This window comes from Perca fluviatilis, chromosome 23 (assembly GCF_010015445.1).
Source record: "Perca fluviatilis chromosome 23, GENO_Pfluv_1.0, whole genome shotgun sequence".
NCBI classification, from domain to species: Eukaryota; Metazoa; Chordata; class Actinopteri; order Perciformes; family Percidae; genus Perca; species Perca fluviatilis.
Genome location: NC_053134.1, coordinates 6433995 through 6456249, shown reverse-complemented (window position 1 = coordinate 6456249; position 22255 = coordinate 6433995). Strand labels below are relative to the sequence as shown.

Below are 22255 nucleotides of genomic sequence, written 5' to 3'. Positions count from 1 at the left end.
CCTCCTCCTTTGTCCCTCTGAGAAGGTCTTATCAGGGATGTACAGGGCCTCTGCAGCCTCCTGGGGAGATGATGGAGGGAGGAGGCAGAGGTGGGTACTGTAGGGAAGGAGGATGCGGGGGGGGGGGGTTGTGTGGGAAAGAAGTGTCGGCGTTGGGGGGTGGGGGGGGTGATCCCGTTGTTTAACACTCTGTGTCTTTGGATGTGTCCTCTAATGTTTCCGTGCCTTTTGAATGATAATATTAAATAATGAACTTTATTTCTGAAGCACTTTTTCGAAACGCAGTTACAGAGTGATTAAAACATATCATTAAAAACAGACAGCCAGACAGACAGACAGAGATATAAAACCCCAAAACATTTATTTCAACTTGGTTCTCATCCTTGATGTTTTGGCTATAATTTCTACCGATTATGATTATGATGGCCGGACTAAGCTGCTTTGGAGTCCCACACAAAAGCTCCTGGGCTCCTTTAAAGTCCTGTTCCTGTACAGTTGTTTAGCCACGCTAGCTGCTTTAGTCTAGACTGTTATATTTGGACAACTATCAGATGGATACAGATATTCATGTCCCTCTATGAATTGTAATATCCTGATGATTACTTATCTAGCACCATCATCAGGTCATATACTTTGGTTTATGACCAAAAAAACATTCCCATCAGTCTCTGCTGTACTTTGTTTAGTACTAATTAGCTAATGTTATCATGCTAACAAGCTAAGATAAGATGGTGAACAAGTTCATCTTTAACCTGCTGAACATCAGCATGTTGTCATTGTGAGCATGTTAGCATGCTGACGTTAGCATTTCCATGTAACTCAAAGCACCGCTAACGTGGCTTGTTGTGGCTTGTTCTTTGCTGTGTGTTTAAACACATCAAGACTGTAAACACAAAATTGATATGCAGATCTAAAAATGACATTTTAACACATTGACCCCTCTGTATGAAAGGGCCTATAATATAGGTAATAATGCATGCCAGTTGATATTGTGCTTTTTGTGTGAACAAATAAATGAGTGCTGCTGTCGGGCAATTTGGGTCATAATTTTACCCATTTTACACTCGCTTTTGTTTTATTCTTCTAAATAAGTTTGAGTAACCCCAGGGTTTGTTTACAACCTGTTTGATTGCTCGTGTTTCCTTCCCCGGTAGCCCACATCTCACATCAATGAACTTAAAGCTGCTGTAGGTAGAATTGTGAAGATCCAGGACTTAGCCAAAATTTTTTAACATCGACATATTCTCAGTCCCTCCCCCCTTTCTGCTAAAGCCCAAAACAGTGTCCTAAGCCCCTCCCCCACGAGGGAGAATGAATGCGTATGAATGAGCAGGGATGACAGGGAGCGGTGGATTTTTGCAAATCGCACTACAGGCTGTAGGTGGTGCCAGAGGAGCTGGATTTTTCTTTTAAATGACCGGCTTCATGTAGTTCTACTGGAACATAGGGTCAGTTTCAGCAAATATGACAGAAAGTTAGTTTTATAAGGCTTACCTACTGCACCTTTAAGAGTAATGTGTTATCATAGCGGATAGAAACAATGGCCAAACCCACAAAAACTAAATCCAGGTCGTGTTAAACTGGATTTTACAGGTAGGTCATTCCAAAGTCTAGGAGACCAGACAGCCTGTGTGACTCTCTGTATTTCGTATCTCACCATCTCTCAGCATGTCTTCCACTCCTCAGCTAAAAGTTTGACAGTTTATTTCAAACTTGGATTAAACAAAACAAACCCAAAATGAAAAGCTGATTCACCCAAATTTCTGCCTTTTTATATTCATGTTACCTATTTCAGGAGGCGGCCGCATCTTCACCAGCGAGCTCTAAATCACTCCTACGACACCTCTGCGAGACTTTTTTTGTGTGTGTGTTGTGAGGGGAAAGTATGATGAAACCACGAAACAATACCGAGCACGAATGTGGCGACACATTTCTTGAAGGTAAGCAATTTCTATGCACGTTAGGAGCTTAGCATCGACGCAGCACTATTCATATCAGTTTACCATTATGATGCAAATGATAACAGTGGTGCCTGGCTCCCTCTTTCTCCCTTTTCTTCTGCACTTTTTTTTTTCTTTTCTTTTTTACGACGAACACCACGGCACATTATAGTACAGATGCACACCTACATTACAGTGCACACATGATCAAAATTCACCCAGCTCCATTGCTTATCCCCTTTGTTTGAGCTGATTGGATCTGTGGCGATCACATGTTTACCCAGAGCGCTATCTCTTTGAGAAACGTCCGTCACGGGTAGCGGAGAGTAACGTTCGCCTCTTTTTGTGTTTTCCTTTTATTTTGGAGACGGGCACGCACACACGGTCTTTATGTATATATGCTAATAGGCTGGCTAACACGGTTTCACGCGGTTTGTTTCTGAAAATGATGCAACTTGCCAGACATCCGCTTTTCTGCTGATGTTCACATTTTTGTTTGTTTTTTTCTCCTCTTTTTCTCAGGGCGGGCATTTTAGAGAGAGAGAGAGAGAGAGGGAGGATGATGAAGAAGGGAGGAGGAGTGGGGAGGAGGAAGGAGGGAGGGAGGCGTGTGTTCAAAATCCACAAAGGTTTTGTAATAAATGCATCGACGACAATAAAAACAAAAACATTAAAGGGAGAAAAGACGTGTTTCTGTGTTAAACAATTAGTGCTGCAGCATTAGAGCCGATCAGGAAGAGACAAAAGCTCGGCAGCAGCAGGGGTTTACCCCAGACACAAAGACACAAAGACAGATGCTCTGCAGCCCAGCCAAGCTACAGTACCACACTAGCTTCCACTGGAACCACATCCACAATCCAACTGTGTGTAGGTCTGTAATAGTACGGCCTCAGAGTGTCTCGTGACTCTTTGATGCATCCGTCTACATAATCTGCTCTCAAGAGCTAAATAATCAATAGTCTGTATGTGTTACAGTATATATCTTAAACTACGATTTAACTCATGGATGTTATTTCTTTGTATCTGGTCCATTGTTGAGTCTCAGAAAACAAATGTTAAGTTACGCGGAAAGGTGTATTATTTGTGACATTTGAAATTTTTCCAGATTTCATCCTTTTGAGATAATACAAAAAGTGTCTTGCATCTGAATATTGAACTTGTTGTAGACATACAGCTTCAGTAAATCCTTCAGTAAAACAGATAACACACAAAAAGGCATGCTGATGGACAAAAAAAATAGAGCCCATTTTCTTTTTCAATTTCAGGACACGTACAGATGGAGGTTGAATGAACTTGTAAGTAACTTTTGTCTAAAAGTGTCTGCCAACCTGTAATGTGAAACCTTAGCCACTTACCCAAAGGAAGAAAAAAAAAACAGGTTGTGTTTAAATTGCTTTCCCCCAAAAAATTATCATTTCAATATCAATTACTCAATATATTACTTAAAATACTAGAAGAAAACTCAACATTAACTGAAGTAACAGGGCTCCGCGTTTAACCCTTGTCGTCTGCCCGTCGACCACGCAACTTGTTAATCTCCTGGGAAAATGTACCCTTATTTAGACCCTTTTTAAAATTTATTATTTAGGTTTTTTTACGCTTTTTTTCTGAGTTTCTTTTCACTACCACCAGATACACCACTAACATGAACTTATTGCCTCTAGTTTTACACGTTTTTTTGGGAGAATTTATGGTCAATAAACCTCATTTATATCAGTCCTTCCAGAAAAATGTAGAGTTTTTTTTGTGATTGTTGCAGGCAAAATTCCTTGATTATGCGGCACGTTTTCTTAAAAAATGCAATTGAATATGCAGGCTATTTATGCAATTTTATGCAATGAAATTGCGGGAAAACTGCGGTTTGATGAAAAAGAGAAAAACCAGTGATTCTTTTATTTGCGAAGAGCGTGGTATGGAACCATTTATGTTATTTTTGGGCAATTTGCTTGAAAAAAAAACAACTAAATTCTGATGTTGAAACTTTTCAAAGTGGGTCAAATTTGACCCGAGGACAACAGCAGGGTTAACGACAGCAAAACCATATCAAAACTTCCACTCTCATAACTCTTGCAGTATAATCCAAGTCTCATTTAGTAGCATTGCCTGTTGGTTTGCCATGCGCTCTCTTCAATTGTTTTTTTCACGTTTACATTTGGACAGCAATTTTTTTTTTTTTAAAACAGCTGCGCTTGTGTGGACGGGATTGTTTTCTAGCGAAGGAGGGGAAAAAAAACCTGTTTTCAAAGACGTGGGGACTAGGCTTTAGTGACCTGCTGGAATATCTGACAAGTACATGAATTCTGCTTTTAAAGGGCCAGTTCACCCAAATAAAATTAAAAAAAAGATATTTTCTTACTTACCTTTGGTAGTAGTTAGCCACACAGTTTTAGTTTAATTTGGCTTGGTTTTGATATATCTGTCTCTGAGATTTTGACATGGCGAGGCGAGACACCGCTCAAGGTAGGTGAGAAAATATGTGTCTTTGTTTGTTTGTTATTTGGGTGAACCAACCCTTTGACTAAGTCTGTCTCTCATTGAAGAGCTTCCTGCTATTGTAATTACCTCAATGCAGGGTCGACAATGGCTCAGAATTACATGAACATTAAAGGATGTTAGTCATAAAGCTCCTGCAGCTTGTGTGGTCACACTCTCCTTTCAGCTCCCGTTTACCATGTACGTGTTTATGCTGTGTGTGTGTGTGTGTGTGTGTGTGTGTGTGTGTGTGTGTGTGTGTGTGTGTGTGTGTGTGTGTGTGTGTGTGTGTGTGTGTGAGGAACCCCCCCCCTCCGGTGGCGTCTACTCTGTACATTCGACTCAATGGCTCCAGTGTTCATATGTGTGTGTGTCTGCATGTGTCTGTATGGCTGCGGCACTTAACCCTGTGACCGGTGGTGGAATGAGCTCCACAGAAATTGCTGCAGAACCTCCCCCCCCGACCCCCCACCCCCCACCTCGACGGCACCGGCGCGGTGTGTGTTACCACCCCAAGAGAGACCGAGAAGCCCACGCACAAACACACACACACACACACACCAATCACACACATGTAGACGCTCGCACACACAAGCTCTCTCTGTGTCCTCCAAGACAGAGATGGTGACGGCGCAAAGCTTCATGTTTAGACTCTGCGTCTTTGTTCCTCCCTGATGGTGCCTCCTCTACCTGCATATGAGGGAGGAAGTCTCCGCTGTTTCCACTTTAAAGCCAGGAAGTGTTTGATTCCCTCAGTTTCCTCCACTTCTAAAAAGCCCATTTCATCTTTTTCTCTCAAACCGCAGAGTGACACAACACTATTATTCCCTCAATCTACACCCCCTTTCTTACGCTCTTTTGATTCAACATGCAGCCGCTTCATTCAGCCCCATTGTCACACACTTGTTGCACGTACACAACAGAATCACCTGCTGCAGCGTCTGATGTGTGTGTCCAGTGAAGTTAAACAGAGGCGGCGCGTGCACTGAGGGTTACCACATCACTGAAGGCAGTGGTGTGGTAGCAGCATTGAGCTCAAATTGTCAGGTCTTCTCGCACAAAGACTGGAATTAGATAACAATTACATCTGAAATGATAAATAATGTTTCCTGATGTTGCAACAGGTATTTTAATGTCAGCAGTTAGGAAACACACAAATTACTTATTTTCTAAATTTTTGAATTTACCTTTAAGGAGCTCCAGAGAACGTCTGGTGCATCTGTTTTTAATTTATTTTCACTAAAGAAAATGTGAAGATTTAAACCAATTTACACCCAGATTTTACGTCCATATGTACCCAACGTTTGGAGACGTTGATCACAGTAGCTTACAGTAAATAAGGTTATTTTCTGATAACAACGCAGAAAATCTTCCAGTTACAGAAAAGGGAAGAGAAAAAATGGGGAGAAAACCCAAAAGAGGTGCTCATCAAGCACAGTACTTGTGGTGCAAATGTTTTTGTTGTTTTTTTAAAGCAAATTTGCACCTGGGTTGGGCAACATGATAATACATACCGTAAATCTGCCCGCTTTAAGCAAGACTGCTTTACAGGATGTTTGCATAAATGCAAAGTAGTACCTGATTTGCTAGATCAACCACTCCGACGTGTGATTTTTTTTGTGCAAGATGACACTCTGACCTGGATTATTTATTTATGGATTTGTAAAATCAGATTTTCACTTGCTTTTAAAATTTTAAATACTTAATATTGGAAAATATACTACTAACTCTCCATTTTCTCTCCACACCCACTTCACCTGAAGGATGGCGAACTGACAGAGGAAGCACGGCGGAGAGAGAATGAGCTGAGATTCCTGTCTCGGTGAAGGTAAGTAGGTATCAGACTTCCTCTCTTCACTCCTCACAACAACACTCCATTGATGCCATGCAACGAGGGAACCCCATCATTAGCCCCACCCTCTGACCCAACCGCTTCATGAGGTCACAGGGTCAGCTCCTCAACAGGCCCACCCCCCACCACTGCCCCCTCCTCTGCCGAGGATGGGTGCTTATCTGCCAGCGTGTCTGCCGCTCTGAGCTGACTTCACGGGAGTGTTATGTACGTAGCTGAGTAAACCGATACGCGTGTGCGTGATGTTTGAGGCGGTGAGAAAGGACGTTGTCGCTCAGATAAGACATAAAAAATGAGTCCGCCATCTGAGACCGGCCAGTTGCAATAGGGGTCATGCAGGGTCAGCGCCACGGCAACAGTGGCAGTCTGCCACACCTCCTGTGAGGGGCTCGTATTAGTGTGCGGCCTGTCAATCACATCATTACCTGGCAGCCATAGACGGGATGCTGGGACATACAGTATAGCAGGGGTCTTCAATCTTTTTTAAGCGCTTGGACCCCTTATCTGAGAGAGGGACGGAGGAGGGACCACCTACTACATATTTTATAAAATTAAGTTGCATATTTAACTGGGCCTACAATAACAGCCTAAAGCCTTCATACATACCTTTTTAGTGCATAGAAAACTAAGCTATCAAAATAATTGATGGTATGATTTTATAAATCAGGTTTTAGAGTTAAACATACACGTGGCACAGTGAATTGTTAGGACGAACTGTTGATGGCTACCTTAGTGACTACCTTACCTATAGGCCAGTAAGCCTATCATCAATGTCTTTTTTTCCACATATAGGCTGATTTATATTTGCTAATAATATGTTGGATTATGTTAAGACATTACAATTTTTGAAAAAACGTTCAAAAGTTGCAAAGGTACTCCTTTCATTAATTTTGCCAGAGGATGGTCTATTACCGTAAATGTTGCCTACTATTTAATTAATTCGTTTCACAAGTATGGTTCTGATTTGATTTGACTGCAAACTTCTGTCATATTGGCCTGAATGGCATTCTTCAGCCCCGGCCTTGGTACTGAGGTAACTTCTGTATGATGTGAACTGAACAGAGTCGAAGAAAGTGTGTTCTCTTCCAGGAGAAATCCAATCCTGCAGTATGTGTAATTCAAGAACACACTTTCTGCAGAGAGGACGTCTATCTGACTGGCAAAGGAAAGGGCATGTTGGTCTGAAGTAAGACTGCTGAAACTGAATCATAATGCTGTTGCATCTTTTTGCTCCCTGAGCACCAGCTACACACACATTCACATAACAGAGTGGTCTAATTAGGTATAATATGTAACACTTCGGCATTAAAATGTCTTAAAACAACTAAACCTATGCTATATATTTAGTTGAGTTGGTGTGTACTAACATTATCCCAAATGTTTCCAACAATCCAGTGAAATCTGTAATTTTATTCAAGGGATGGATTTCTGACTCATGCAGTATGTTTAACACAGCAGTGCAATGCAAATAAGTACATTTAACCAAGTACTTAAGTACAAGTTTGTGGTACCTGTACTTTACTTTTTTCATTCTACTTTCTACTTCACTTCATGTCAGAGGTCAATATTGTATTTTTTACTCAATATTGTACTTTTTACTTACATTCATTTATTAGATTTAGTTTTTTTTTATAGATTTAGATTATTAATACAAAACATACATCAACTAATGAATGATGATAAATTATATTATAGGTTAGGCTACCCAGCGGTATATAAAGTAAAGTGATGAACACTAATTATTTTTTCCTTTTTTTTTCTTCTTTAAGATATTTTTGGGGGCATTTTAGGCCTTTTTTTATAGGACAGCTGAAGACATGAAAGGGGTGAGAGAGATGGGGAATGACATGCAGCAAAGGGCCGCAGGTTGGAGTCGAACCTGCTTGTTATATTACAGTAACAGCTGAGCAACCGTGTTATAAGTTTTTTTTTTTATTCACTGGTTGAATTTTAGACCTCTGTAATATAAGAGGGTTTTCTGACTGTAGATGGCAGTTCCTTTGAATGTAGCCATCATGCCCAATTCAATTATATTTGTCTTTTAGAAATCGTTTCTCTATTGTAAACTTTCTTTCCTCGAAACATCTTAAATACATTTTGCCATCCAAATGGCTGCATGTGGCTGAATTTCCTCTTCCAAATTGTCCCCAAGAAATATTATTAAGATTCCCTGAGTTCTGATCTTGCTGTGTGCAGAGATGACACTATTATTGCACTGATATTTCTCAGCCTAATGAAATCTGCTCTGCCTCGCACCGAAGGAACGCTGTTAACTTTGATCTCACAATTAAGTCTCCATGAACAGCTAATAAAGCATAATCTGCTCGGTATCTGCTTGTCTGCGCCACAAGCACAGAAAGCCTTTTAGCATATCTTCGCTGCGGCTTCTGACTGACATTTTGTTGCTCCCGGCTGAAAACAGTGACTTATTTTTATTTTTTTTGTATCACGTCCCAGATAATACAATCAAGTATTAGGGAGTTAAAAATCAAACTGGATCTGCATCGGTTGAGTGGCAGATGAGTGGCAGATGCCTGTGGGGCTTCTAGTTATTCAGTCTCTGTCTCCTTTTCTCATCCATCTCCTTCTACTTTTCACTAGATAGGTTGACATCCCTGAATACAAAAAGAAAGAACACCTGCTTTTGTTGCAAACTCCTCACCAGTCCTTTATTGTTGCCGGGGCAGTTTGGATATTGTCCAATCTTTCACTAAACGCAGCAATATAGTCATGACGTCACCATTCTCTTGATAGCTCTCATAACCTTTTTATAACATTTGGCTGTAATGTCCCTACACTTAATGACAGGCCAGAACAATCAGAGATTTCTGCTCTAAGATAAGACCAATCAAAGGAAAATTGCAGGCTTTTATTTTTGCGATCTGTACCCGTTTCCTCCCAAAAAATGACACAGGCCGAAGCAGACACACGGTAGCAGTTTGTATGTTGGAGAATTGATAAGGAATGTTTTCCACATGAGTTTGGTACTGATTGGAGCGGAGTATTTTCCTCTCATGTTGCGAGGACTTGGGCCAAATCTGTTAAGCATGTTCATTTGTGTGCTAACGTATAAGTTTATAGAACTATACAATTACAGCAATAGTTCATATACAGTTTACACTTATCTTCCCTACCTTGAATGTTTCTCTTTTTCATCATCAAACTGTTTTAAAAAGCCATCCAGGTTGGAATCCTGAAGTCATAATGTAATTTGTTTTTTTATTATTGTTGTTATAATTATTATGTTTTTCATTATTAATTAATTAATTAATTAATTAATGTGTTATTATATGTGCTGTTTTATTTATTTATGTATTCATTCATTGCATTTTAATAAAAATGTTGTATTTATTTATTTATTTTTAATGAAAGATTTTTTGGGGGGGCTATTTATTTAATTACAATGTTTTGTTTAATTTTTTTTATTTTTATCTTTTATTTATTTTAATTCTTTCGAAGTGTGCTCTTCCTATGTCCTTAGGACATTGTGTCTGTTCATGTGGAAAAGAAGCATGGCGAGACCATGTTTTGTTATCTTCCAAATCAGGAAGCACTTGGTCAAGATGAATCAGCCAAGTAACCATAGCAACGCCACAGTGCCTCGCGGACGAGGTTAAGAGGTAACACTTTTAATCAAGTCCTCGTCGTACCCCTCAGTCACAAAAACAACAGCACTTCCTCCGTCGTCGAACCGCACACTTTTCACTTTTTCATCTTCCACCTGTTGTTTTCGTTGGAAGAAATACTTTGAGGTCGGGGAGATCTAACAACAACATGATCTGTTTTCATGGATAACAGTTTGGGATGGATATGTTTTTGAAGGAAGAATAGCAGATACGATTATTGTGTCTAATGAGCAGCGGCCTACGTTCATCTACTGGGACCCGCATGTTCAAAGAGTCCGTCTACGTTGACTTGATGATCTTGTGTTTGAATGTAGTCACAGGGTTTGGAAGGAAACATTTAAGAATTGGCATTTTAATAAGTGCCTTTGGAATTATTTACCAGCTTATCTGTTATCTCAGTGGCTCCCGCCAGCTGTGTATAATGTCTTAATGTGTTTCAGTTGTCCTCGGAAAGGTTTGTCTTTTTGTTAAGCCTGTATCTGTGATACATAAATAATCATCTGAATGGTTAACAGGACAAAACAGGATCTCAAGAAAAAGGTATTCAGAATATCTGCTTGAAATGCTATTTAATTCCTTGTTAAAGCTATAGTGCCTATTTTTGGTCTCCCCCATGAGGAATTCTAAGTAATGACAACAGCACTTGTTGCGTCCACATGACACAAGCCTTCTGTGATCAGGCACCACCCCGACCCCTCCTCTACACAGTTGCTAGTAGCCAAGGAGACATGGAGGATTAAAAAAAACGTGATGGACTCTTCAGAAGAGGTAATTATCTTCACTCAATTTTCTACATGCGAAAGCCGCCGGACGACACCATTTTCAGAACATAGCCATACTGAGAAATACAGAGAGAGTTGTTGTTGTGTTGTGGAGCTGATAGTCTTAATTAGCTTTGTAGCAACTCATTTGGCAATGGCTTGAATGTAACGGGCGTTCATTAATATAAAGCAGTTATGCACTAAAGCTTTAAGAAAGTTTAAACTGTAACATTGTAAAATGACTTGTATTTACAAGAGTAATTGCAGTTTTGCAGTTGCAATCAAACTACCACTGTTGTGTTTTACCTTGAATGTGCTACTAGAAAACACTTATTTGGCACAAATGTTAACTTGTTATGTACTACCTGTGAGTGCAAAAAATCAAGAAATTAGAAAAAAAAGGTGCCCCTGTGTAGTTAATGCATTGTGTGTATCCCCAAGCTCTTCCTCATTAAATGTTACAAAGCCAATTTTGCGACTATATAAAATCATGCATTTGTTTACATCCTTGTATTCTAGCTTGCATTCTTTGTCTTCTCTGCCTTTGTTATGCTTCGATGAACGCTAACGCCACAAACTGTCTACAGCAGAATAACGAGAAAGCGGTGGCAAGAATGTGTATCGCTTCGTCCGCATGCATCCAAAATGGGGACCCGCGTGCTACTGGTGGTTAAAAACACCACACGAAAACATTTGAAACAAGTTCTTTCTCAACTGGGAAACAGTACATTGACAACAATCTCTCAACTCAAGGACCCCTTTCTAACCTTTGCCAGAGCTTTCAACTGCATTGCACTGCATTGCGGTCTTAGAAGATCACACCAACAGAAACCTGTGGAAGATGCTAAAAAGTGTGCCTGAAGATGTTTTTTGTCAAATTTGAAGCATTAAATGTCACCTTTGGAATAATAATGGCCTTGATAACTCAACATGGTGTTTTGTCTGAAGTTTAGAGCAGGGGTCTTCAACGTTTTTTGGGCCAAGGACCCCTTAACTGAAAGAGAGACGGAGCAGGGTCCCCCTACTACATATATTATATAAAATTAAGTTGCATATTAAACTGGGCACACAACAACTTGTAGGGTGGCTTAAGCCTTTATACATAATTTTTTTGTTTAATGTTTTAATGTTAAACATACATGTGGCACAGTGAATCCTTAGGATGAACTGTATCTGTGGATGGCCTTAGGGACTACCTTACCCATAGGCCAGTAAGCCTATCATCAGTGGGGATTCATTTCAAGACTTTGATTTTTGAAAAAACTTTCAAAAATTAGCAATAATGTGGAGGCTCCCTTGCATTGACTCTGGGGTCCTGGACCCCCTGTTGAAGATCCCTGGCTTAGAGGGTCGTCAGTGTTTTACCTTTAACAGCTGATGGGAAACACCTGCTCTGACATCACTGTTGGGGGGCGTGGCCGGGCGGCCAGTCCAGTGTGCAGTGATTCACTGTGGATTTAATGTTCAGAAAAATGAAAGTCACGAGGACCCAAAATACAAGCAACTACACTTATAACCCACGATGCATCTGCTTTTTCAAATAAAGTTGAATACAGAAATAAATCACGGTCCAGTGTGTGTGTGTGTCTGTGTGTGTGTGTGTGTGTGTGTGTGTGTGTGTGCTCATTCTTTTAGGCTGACAACACAAGGATGTCATTTTAGCGTAAATCTCTTCAACCTCAGTGTACATTGTAATTGAATGGTTGAATATGAAAAAGTGTGTAAAACTCTGGACCAATCCTCATGGAAATTTTTTTATTAAAATAGACAGTAAAAATAGCTTAAATATGTTGGCTTTCTCTGGAAGGGGCATGTATTTCAACATATTGTTATTAGAAACTAATAAAAAGAATAAAAAGAATTAGATACGGCATGATTTTTAACAATTTGGTGAGGTCATAGAGAACAGCCAATCCAAAATCTTTCGGCTGTTTTCTTTGATAAAAGTAATACATGTTCTTCTAAAAGTTCAAACAGCATAATGGACCCATTTTCCTTCAACAATCTTATAGTTTTATTCTGCTTACTCTTGAAACAACATCCCAACCTTTCATCAGATGTGTTGACTGCGTCAGACTCGATTTCGCCTGAGAGGAACTCTTCTATCTCCTCTGCCCTGTGGATCGTCTCTCTCCTTTATCAATTCTTTTTAAACATCAGCTTTTCAAAAGCTGTTGGGGATGCGATGTGAAAGGAGGGCAGTTTGAATATTCTGAAAGCTTTCCCTTTAAAGACAGGCCCAAAGCATCATCTGCAATTACACTATTCATTGTCAAATATGTTTGCATATTCAATACGAAAAAACCTGCTGGATGTGGCTTAATTTAAGCAGCCTCATAGGCGACTCGCAAACCCTTCAACAATGTGCTGGAGAGAGATACCTTATTAGCCTTATTATCATTATTCCTCCAACAGATTGTTGTCCTTCACCTAACTTTCCTCTTTATCGTGTAGACACAGACCAAACAAACTCTGCAGACGCCCGTGGCTCTACGCTGAGAAAGAAAGTTGGTCGGTTGTGAAAATAAAATTATGAGACCACCAATGCCAGGACTGACTGAGGAGTGGGCTATGTTCTGACAGGTGTGCCGTCATGTCAACCGAAAGGCAAAGACGTTTTGAATTAATGAGACCAGGTGATGGAGAAAAAGGAGCCGAAGTGGAGCCAACACTCTCGCCTGCAGTTTACTGGAGGCCCGGTGTGCTTTTTATTTAAATAACTGCCCTTGATGTTGCTGATCACTAGGCTATAGGCTACTTAATTAAAACTAACAAGCAGTGCATTAACACCCTGCCTGCACGCTGACTCCGTCAACCTGGTTGTATGTATGCGGCACCCCGGGGAGACGGGTGCAGGATTCCAGATGCGTAGAAGCACAGAGTTGATTTAAAATGCCAAAATGAAAGATGGCAGCTTTGTGCACCCGGATTGAAAGCAAAGACATTTCTCACTGTAAGAGAGAGAGAGAGAGAGTGTGTGTGTGTGTGTGTGTGTGTGTGTGTGTGTGTGTGTGTGTGTGTGTGTGTGTGTGTGTGTGTGTGTGTGTGTGTGTGTGTGTGTGTGTGTGTGTATGTGCCCTCAGAATAAAGGCATCATACCCGTCTAGGAAGGCCAGCCTTGAGCTTTATAGACGGGTCCTTTGATCAGAAAGGCCGGTTCATCTTCACCTACTCGTGGACGTCGTCACTGGATGCTGATGGTGCGCCGGTCCCTGTGATGAGACAGGAAAAATTTAAAATGTCAGTTCCACCATGCTTAACCCCTTAATTTCCAATTTCCCCCACTTTGCTTCTCCTTAAGTAGCTTTAAAGGAACATGCCGACTTATTGGGACTTTAGCTTCTTCACCGTATCCCCCAGAGTTAGATAAGTCCATACATACCCTTCTCATCTCCGTGCGTGTCGTAACTCTGTCTGACGCACCCACCGCTAGCCTAGCTTAGCACAGATCCTGGAGGTAACCGGTTCCATCTAGCCTACTGCTCCCAATAAGTGACAAAATAACGCCAACATTTTCCTATTTACATGTTGTGATTTGTATAGTCACAGCGTGTACAAATAACAAAGTCACAGTTGACACAGACATCTTCTAACCCTATACATACTGGGAACTATATTATCAGAAGGCGAAGCACTTATACTTGGGCGGAGTGATTTGTTACTCTCTGCTCCTCACCACAGGGCTTCAGGTGCTGCAAGCAAATCACTCCGCCCAAGTAGCAGCAGTAGCAGTGCTTCGCCTTCTGAGAATATAGCCCCCCTAAAGGTGCTCTAGGCGTCACCTCACTTAGAGCACCTTTAACTTCTAATACTTAAGTACATTTAATATCAGAAAATTACTTTTGATACTTAAAGATGCAGTAGGTAAGACTTATAAAACTAACTTTTCTGTCATATTTGCTGAAACTGACTCTATGTTCCAGTAGAACTAGATGAAACAGGTAATTTAAAAAACCACCTACAGGCTGTAGTGCGATTTGCAAAAATCCACCGCTCGCTGTTCAGATGCACCAATCAGGGCCAGGGGGAGCATCTAACTGCATGTCAATCAATGCTCATGCACACAAGTTCATTCTCCCTTGTGGGGGGAGGGGCTTAGGAGACCGTTTTGGACTTTAGCGGAAAGGGGGAGGGACTGAGAAGTTGTCCATGTTCAAATTCTTTGGCTAAGTCCTGGATCTTCACAATCCTACCTACAGCACCTTTAAGCACAGTACATTTCTGATACTTTAAGACTTTTACTCAAGTAATATTCTAAAAGAAGACTTTAACTTCTACCAAAGTCATCTTCTGGTAAGATACTTGTACTTTTACTCAAGTATTGCTTTCAAGTAATGTCATGTTGGTCCAAACTTTTGGAAATCCTCCTGCTCCCTAGAGAATAATAAATACATGAATTACATTACTGTAGTTTTGAGTAAAGAAACTAGCAACTCAGTTCTCTCAGAGTAACTCATCTCTACTTTAGCTTTCACAGGGAAGCTGAACTAAACCAATACATCACCATTCATTTTAGAGCATATATTGATAAACATAATCTAAAATAAGTTTATAGATATTAGTGAAAAGATGTTGAGAGAAGTGGAATTCAAGTGGATTCCAGCTCACTGAATCAGAAGAGGTAACTTTTATGGAGAACTTTTGTAGCACAAATTCATTCTACCCCGTTAATCATCTCACGGCCCCCCGAGGCTTATCCTGTGGTCCTTTGGAGGGGGCCCAACCCTTAGGTTGGAAACAAGTACTTACAAACTGTCATAAACTACCAAATATAATACATCAGTCACAGGGGGCATTTCTTTCTGCAGAAGAATACTCCTGGAATTTTAAGTAGTATTTTTAGTATGTTCTCTCAGTAGGCTATATGTCAATATATGTAGTATTACATTTCCCAAGTTTGGGATCAATAAAGTCCATCCATCCATCGCAAAAATGATTTTGTTTTGGTGTTTCCAAGCACAACATAATGTGTCTCAGATGTGATATTTTTAGGGGTTTTGCTTTTGATAAGCATAAGGAACAATACACATGCTCAGGTTTGCAGTACTGTTGTACAACTACTGTGAAGACAAGGAGTATCTGTAACTTGTTTGAATAACTGTCTAACTTTGTACTATGTTCAACTATTCTCTATGTGTACTTTAGACAATGGACTCTTTAACTATTTACACTTACACAATGTATTGAATTACAGGAATAAGACAAATAAATGTAACATAAAGTTAAAAAACAGGTATTAGGAGTTTTACTTGTAATCAAGTTTTTTTTTATTTATTTTTTTACATTGCGATACTGGTAATGACTACATATTACTTTAGAGTAAAGTAACGAGTAATCGGCTTCCTTCAGAGTAACGAGCCCCTCCTCTGTGTTTGTGAATGACTTTGTGACGACCTCTGTTGCAAATGTCCCCCCCTCCTTATTCGCAGAAAATGGAAATGGCTTAGCACTACCGCCGTTGCCCCGGCAACCATCTGAGTCCCCCATCTCGCGGTGGAGAAATGAGTTCTGAACAGGCTCGAGAGAGGCAGGGATTAAACATGATCCCGCGGACGGACTGTCAATCAAAACCACAACTCTCCAACCTCCTTCCGTTTAGAGAAGAAAACACACACACACACACACATCGAAACCTAAAGAAGGTGTGTTTTATTTAGAATCATCCGTCTGAACATAACAGAAAATGCCACTGATAATGAATCCGGGCCTGCATGGTGCTGTTTTGTAAGCTATTAAAGCAGAGAACTCTTTTGGTTTTAAAAACAAATCCGTTATCCTGCAGCGGATTTAGTGGTGGTCGCTATATTCCAATGCCAAGAGGCGATGGATTAATTTAATTAGCCTGGTGAAGATTAATGACAATGCATAGGCCTTCTGTAGATAAGCCTATACACTGTTAGAAAGGAGGTGGTATTTTCAACAGAGCTGTGCGTCTAATTTGGGAAAGTTGGGAGTGAGTGCAGCTTTTATAACCATTTATCTTCATAGATGAATCTGAATGATGAGGTTCAGTATGTGTATCATAGCATCACACTGAATTCAGCTTTTGTTAAGGATGAAATAGATTTTTTTTCTTCTTTCTGAAACACAGGCTAATATTCATGTGGATTTCCATTATTTGACCACGACATCACTGAGGATCAGAGAAGATGTATGCTATTATTAAAGAAAATATGTCTTATAGCACACACTGATATACTGATTCATAGGGCTGCGACTACCGATTATTTTGTCGATTCATCGATTAGTCGTTTGGTCTGTAAAATGTCAAAACGGTGAAACATGTCGATCAGTGTTTCCCAAAAGCCCAAGATGACGTCCTCAAAAGTCTTCTTTTGTCCCCAAATCAAAGATATTCAGTTTACTGTCACAGAGGTGTGAAAAAAACTAGAAAATATTTGCATTTAAGAAGCTGGAATCAGAGAATTCTTTCTTTTTTTTCATAAAAATGACTCATAGCGATTAATCGATTATCAAAATAGTTGGCGATTAATTTAATAGTTGACAACTAATCGATTAATCGGTGAATCTTTGCAGCTCTACAGATATGCTGTGCTGAAAAAGTATGACAAAATGTGTTTAACACGGGCCTTTAAGCACCATATGATTAGCTTTAGTGCTGCAGGTGTCTTTGCATCTTCAGCTGAACCCTCTTATCAAACATATGGCATTATAATGAAAACAAAAGCTGTGTATAAAATGTATTTGCTCTTCATTTTACAATATCAAGAGTCCATATCATCATGTATAGGCCAATGGTTCCCACCCTTTTTGCCTTTGTCTGTCTGTCACTGGCTGTTCGTGTCCTGTTCTACCAAAGAGAGATTTTGTCCTTCTCAGATTGTTTTGTTTGGATATTTTTAACATTTGTAACATTTCAGATAATCCGGTAATTCACAAGCAAAAAGCAAATCTTTAAGCAAATTCTGTAAAAAAGAAATAGATCACCAGACCTCGCTGATTTATCTTGTGACCCATTTTGGGGTCCCGACCCCCAGGTTGGCTACCACTGGTGTAAGCTCCTTAATTCCCTGATAGTTGATATTGTTATTTCCTAAATTTTGCAGCGTTGTGCTTGTTATTACAACTGTCTCTATGCTCTTGACTCATTTTTATTAATGTTTATTTGTAATATTTCAGCTACTCTCTCCACACTTTAATAAAAACCTAAATCAAAATACATTTCTTTTGTTATTGTTATGTGTACTAAACCCCAAAAGACTGAACATGGTTATGGTCACTGTAGAGTCTCAACAGCATTCCCTACACTTGCAGGATTTATTCATTCGTACAGTGGTGTTAAGTCACCAGTAATGTAACAAGAACCACCAATTTAAACACAACTCATTATTATCCTCCACTCAATTCATTTTTATGTAATAATTTGCACTTTATTGCTTCCCATAGAATTTACTTTGATGCTTTATTATATTATGTATGTCTCTACGGGCTGTAAGTTCAGTGAATAGTTCTGCAAACTCTCCACATGTATCAGTTTTGCTAAAATCGACAACATGATCGATTATTAGATTTGGATCAAGAAACTACCATCTTCACAGAGGAAATTTATTCTTTCAAATAAAGCACAAATAAAGCTTACTATTTGCCTGATGTCTGTTTTCAGTCTTAATGACGACAGCTGAATTCACAAGTTGAAAATAAAGAAAGAATTCCCGGGAAAATCCCTGCTTTCCTGCAGAAGTAATCACATTACAGTAACGCATTACTGGTGCCAGGCTGGCAGAGAGAGCGGGAGAGGGCGGGGAGGGTGAGACCTCATGCAATTTGATATTTGCTTCTTTGACAGCCATTTAAAGGGGATCTGGAGAACCCGATAGCCGGGGACTTACACCCCTCCAAAGGCTTTCGGGACACTTTAGCCTGGCTCGACTCGGCCCCACAGCGCCAGTGAGTCGCCAGGCAGGGTGTAAACGTTAAACGTTAGCTATTTGTTCCGTGGATTGCAAGGAAAACCAAGCCAGTCTTTCATTCATTCTTTTTTTTTTTTTTTTGGAAACCCTCCTCCCACTCTGGTCCCCCCATCTCTCCTCTGCTTTGTTTCTAAAAAAGAAAAAATTTATACACAACCCCAAAATAAAAAAAAATTTTTAACTTAAACCTGACGCAGTGGAAAAGGAGGTTATCTGCCATCGTGGCGGTTCCTTATCAGTGGATAAATATTTGTATATCATGGCCAACTGGGGACTCTGCAAAACCCTCTGACGTGTTGTTGTGATTGTTGCAACACAGGTGATCTACATTGAGATAGCTACTGTATACGTCCTCTGTAGTGGAACTGCACAGCCGCTGCAATGTGGGGGGTCGAGGGGCTCCTGCAAAGCCATTTTTCAATTATGAGGTTAAAAGAGTGTGTGTGTTTTAATAAACGACTGCTCATTAAAGTGGGAGTACATTCCCCTGCAGATAACTGGCAGGTTGCATTGTGCTGGTGTCTCCTGGGAGGACTCCTGACTGGCTGTTTGTCCCCCAACTCCCCAGCCTTGCATCTCATTAAACTCATCTCCACATCTCTATCTACAGTATCTGGGCTGCAGCATCAGCCTCCCATCATATGGCCTGTGTCTGCACAGACAAAAGATTTTTCTTTCAGGGTGAATTCATTCAGGCTATTTTAGAGACCCCCTTTTAAGCAACAACCTATGTGATCTGGTTGTTTTTCTTTCTATATGAAATCCTCACTGGACTCCCAGTGGCCACCCAGTCCAGGATTATTCTGCTCAGCCAGGAAAGAGGAGGAGGAGGAGGAGGAGGAGGAGAGGAAAGGGAGGGAGGGAGGGCTTGCCTGGATACCCAGCCGCCTGCAAGTGTCCATCCTCGGTTTATTTGACATGGCAGTGTCCCTGGGTATAAAACTGATAAACATCTGGTGGCGCTGCCAGGACATTGGAAAATGAGGGATTGGGGAGAGGCAGTGAAAGGGGCAGCAAGAACACAAAATCATAATGAGAAGAGAGGGGGAGAGAGAGAGAGAGAGAGAGAGAGAGAGAGACAGGGAGATGCTGATCAGCTAATTACAGCTGCAAATAAAATGCAAATTTATCCTGGCACGGTGAGCATGCCCAAGTTTAAACATAGCGGCATCCAAAAATTCAGAGCTGCACGGGCACTGTGCCAATGACGACTTCCAAACAAAGAATGATTATCCAATAAAAATAATAACCAATATATAAATTATTATGATTATTATTATTATTATATTAGCTACTGCACATTGCATCCTGGTGGTTGTCAGCCTATGCCAGGCTACACCCCTCCCACCCCTTTTAATAAAAAAGAAAAGAAAGATGGCACACTTCCCAACAACAGTGACACCACCATGCACATGATGCTACACATCCACAATCCAACAATTACAGTCCCTCCCCACACACACACACACTGTAGCCGCTGTTTACGCAGGGGGCCACATGTCTCCGCCCCCTCCCCACCTTATGTAGTGATTAATGATACATCGCCACCCAAAGATTAATCATGCAAAATTAAAGGGAAAAAAAAAGATCTTGGAGGTACTCATGAGAACTGCAGCAGTGGCTAGATCAGGAGGGCTCGAGATGGAGGGAGGGCTGTTGGAAACGGATTGGCTTCATCGAATCTTTTTAGATGCAAATATTTTGTTATCTCCACTTTGCTGCACTGTTTTCAGTGTTTATGATTAATTATCTCTTCTTGGTGAAAAATAAATCATGCGAAATTAGGATCTAGCTGACTCCACCGGCGTAAGCAGAGATGGCAGGTCGATGCTGTTAATTTCAGGTTGAAATTGACACACTAATTATAGTGCAGAGTGCTGCTGGAACACTAGCAGGCAAGATTATACCTCTGTGCTTCCATTTCTTTTTTTATTTTATTTTTTTATCAGATCCCCCCCTTATATTTTACCAATTAAAAATCGTAAAGGCATTTCATTGCCCCGGGGAAAAAAAAGAAAAAGAAGAAGCAGCCTCTCTCCTAACATGGCCATCACTTTCCCCCATCAGATTCATTGTGATGTATTAGATGCAATAAATTATCCCATGTAACAAAACATGGCGAGCTGAAAGGCTGATAATCTGCAGAGGGGAGATAAGGATTCATTATTCCAAATCATTATGAATCCAGCGTTGGCTGTGACTTCTTTCTTAATCAGCTTCTGTGATCCTGGATACGTGAAGGGAGCAGATAAGAGCGGAGTCGTTTATAATTCTCCCCACCTCGGCCTAATATTTTAAAAATAAAATCGCAGGGAGAAGACGCCGTGAAAAAAAAAAAAAAAACACACACACACACACACACATATTGGCTTAACGTTTGGAGGGTGCACAGGACGAGAATAATAAAACACATTGAGAAAATAAATAAGTAAATAGATAATACGTGGCCCATACATTTTTGGAGGTGTTTTGTCTCAAATTAAGGTCATCTTAGTCGACACTTAACAGCGAAGAATCATGTAGGCAGGGGAGAAAAGGGAGATATATATATACGGCAGCATTTATTTCACATTTGGAGTGGGAAGTGTCTAATAAAATTTAGGCTACACCGGGAGGCTATAAAAGCGGGTGACCGTATACGATTTACTCCGTTTAAATGCACTAACGGGGCAGAAAAGCCACGGTGCAGGGGGTGGGTTACAGATAAAGCGGTGCTCCACTGGATGTTGTGCGGCTGCTCGATTTGAAACTGCGAAATGAACTCTAAAAAAGGTATCTAAAAAAAGCTGCTGTATTTAATCAGAATATAAAGGTGACATTATGGCTCCTCGTTCTATCTGCTGGAGAGATTATAAATATCTGGGATAGCATTGGCGGGAATAAAGGCCAGTGTGCGCAGGCTCCGCTTGTTATTTCGGCCCAGTGTACCGGAGGGTTTGTGCTTAGCTGTTGTCAGCCTCTGCTGTCACGCGGGAGCTTGCGTCAAATTCTACATTAATCACGCGATTTCACGGCGCGCGCCGGGAAGAAGAGGAGCGTGACTTTGGACTTTGGCATCACGCTCGCGCTCCCGATATAGCCCGGTTCGGTGAAGTGCATGCAAAACGGAGACTATTCCCCCCCACCTCTCTAATGTGATGTAGTGTGGCCTAGTAACGTAAGGTAAAGCCTAAACCACTTACAGTCTCCATTTACAATTAATTAAGGATTGACTCCACAAAATCTGCACCCCTCCTCTTACAAAAAAAATGCACGTCATTTCATATCCGCTCCTTTTCAAAATGAAAATCTATTTTTCCCTTTATGTAATTGTATCCCGACTGAACAAGAACCAAATTGATTCTCGTTATTTTCCTCATAATTAATCTTTTTATTACACCTATAATATGCTGTAATTATCTGCGGAATAAATATGGTTTAGCCGTTGTTTTTCATTAGCTTATTATATCAAAGCAATCAGCAGGCACATTTATCACAGACGCATATTACCTTCACCTTTACATTGAAAAGGAAGAGCTAATCATTCCCAAAATAAGCACTTTATTTACGTCAAAAGCAGATTAATAAAGCATTACTATCTGGATGTGTTATTTTGTAATTCTATTTAGATATTGAAATACTAATTCCGTAAATGAAAAAGCTTCGCTTATACCCGGCGTGGAAATACTGAATT

General features: G+C 40.4%; 1 long non-coding RNA gene across 1 annotated transcript in view; it reads right to left on the bottom strand.

Annotated features, from left to right (window-relative positions):
- The window catches only part of LOC120553621, a 71967-nt gene that overhangs the window by 44811 nt on the left and 4901 nt on the right, over positions 1 to 22255 (bottom strand). Inside the window, exons 2-3 of the long non-coding RNA XR_005638192.1 lie at positions 13751 to 13863; positions 12017 to 12100 (exon numbers count right to left, since the gene is read on the bottom strand). This is a non-coding gene — a long non-coding RNA (uncharacterized LOC120553621). The remainder of the gene's footprint in view (positions 1 to 12016; positions 12101 to 13750; positions 13864 to 22255) is intronic.